Source organism: Myotis davidii, unplaced genomic scaffold (genome assembly GCF_000327345.1).
Source record: "Myotis davidii unplaced genomic scaffold, ASM32734v1 scaffold323, whole genome shotgun sequence".
Lineage (NCBI taxonomy): Eukaryota > Metazoa > Chordata > Mammalia > Chiroptera > Vespertilionidae > Myotis > Myotis davidii.
In genome coordinates this window covers 1,248,511-1,250,567 of record NW_006295491.1, presented here as the reverse complement: position 1 = coordinate 1,250,567, position 2,057 = coordinate 1,248,511, and the positions used below count along the sequence as shown (strand labels likewise).

Below are 2,057 nucleotides of genomic sequence, written 5' to 3'. Positions count from 1 at the left end.
GGAGTTATTCTTTAGTCTTAAAGCAGTAGCTTTAATAATGTTTGAAAACTGTATTTCCTCTCCCCTCCCCCTTCTTAAATTTTGGCCATTTCCCCAAAACTGCTCAAATAGATTTCCTCCCTATTAGTCTCAACTCTTATTCTCTGCCCAAGTTCATACTACAGTTCTGGCTTATTGGAGGCGGGGATGTGGGTTTTGAGGCGTTTCAGGACTCCTTCTGATGGATGTGTTCTGGAAAGTACATGCTCCGTATTGAACGCTTCATGAAAGGGCTGGGGGTGGGCAGGAAGGCTTGGAGCATGAAATGCCTGTCAGACGCAAGCATTCTGTGAACCCCAAATCCGTTCCCCCTGTAGTGCAACCCTATAGACTCTAGTATAGAACAGCTGGTTCCTTCTTCACCTCTTCTATCCTCTCCCCTTCACACACACCCCCACCCCCTGCAAAACCATCAGCATTAATTTGTGAACAGAGGCAGCTTTAGGTTAGAGTGGGTTTTTAATCATTTTAGAGCACTTAGAATTCCAGGCATCCAAAGATTGGGTTAGCCCTTCGAGTGGGAGGGTAGTGGTTCTGCAGCCGTATACACACCAATGCCTTTTTTCAGTAAATAGCTTATAGCCGATTTTCTTCTAAAAATGGAGATTAACCTTTACCTCAGTGTCATAAGAATATAGTTATGGGTGTTATTGCACGACAACCTGCAGTTCCGAGTTCCTTTCCCAGGGGTGGGAGGGGGCATTGTGCTCCGTTGGCTGCCTCCCAGTTCTACTTGACCTCTAGTCTCAGGTTTCCACCTGACTTCATCCTTGGCAGACCTAGTACCTGCCCTTCAACTGTAAGAAACACAAGAGCAGGAATGATTTAGAACACTTTGACTATCACAGCATTAACCAAAGATGCAAAACATTTCACTGAATTCTTTGTGACACACAAACATTCCCTTTCCTTCTTCAAATTTAGGTACATCCAGCAATTAAAGATCAATTTTTAAAAACAAACAAAAACTCCTTCTTCCATCCCCCTCCCTTGGTTAAATAGGGATTTGGCTGAGTCAAGGTAGGCCACCTAAGCTAATGAAATATCTTCATGGCGAGATAATTTGGTCACGATCTGGATTGGTATGTGGACTCTTTTTGATGGATATGTTCTGAAAAGTACATGCTCCATATTGAAAACTTCATGTTGCTCACAACTTCATGTTGATCACAACTTCATGTTGCTCAGATGGAGGGTTAATGCCATCAGGGATGTTGAAGAACTATAACAGCCATGGAAAGAGCCCCCACATTCCAATGTTGGACAATGTCTTAGGACTTGCCTAGTTCAAACCTCTCCTTCCAAGGATGATAAAACCAAAATTCAGAAAGGTTTAATACTTTGGCAAGGTTATACAGTTAGTAAGAACCAAGACTCTCTCTCTCTCTCTCTTTTTTTTTTTTTTGCCCCTTTTCCATACTATCCCATGGAGGTACCTACCATGACTTTACTTGGGATCGTGGAAACTAGAATAGTACTTTTCAGTGTCAAGGTTTGTTTAGAGGACAGTGTCCCCTTATCCGTATTCTCAGAACTTTTTTTTTCCAAATCCTGCCTTTATTTTTCTGGAAAATTCTGTGTCTATTAAATCCTCTATTGGAAATTCCATTGTATCTTTCAAAATTAAATGTGGCACCTACATCTGGAATTATTTCTCCTGCGTCATTATTTGAATGTTGACTTGCATGGTTTCCTGATTGTCTGGTCAGCTTGTTATTTTTTCTGCTTCATATTGAAACACAAGCAGAAGGATCTTCTTATAAAATCTATATATATAAAACCCTAAGCGACCGGTTGGCTTTTCTACCATTCGACCCATTGACTTTTTGATCAGTTGCTATGATGCGTACTGACAACCAGGGGGCAGATGCTTGTCGCAGGAGCTGCCTCCTGGTGGTCAGTACGCTCCCACAGCAGGAGCACTGCTCATCTAACCTTTCCAGGGGCCAGACTCTGGGCTCACAGCTGGCTAGCTCAGCTGCCGCAGTGCAAGCCCCCCCCACCCCTTTGGCTACCTG

At 43.1% G+C, this 2,057-nt stretch overlaps 1 protein-coding gene across 7 annotated transcripts in view; it reads left to right on the top strand.

Annotated features, from left to right (window-relative positions):
- The window catches only part of TRIM2 (tripartite motif containing 2), a 135,759-nt gene that overhangs the window by 57,645 nt on the left and 76,057 nt on the right, over positions 1-2,057 (top strand). The window lies entirely within an intron of this gene.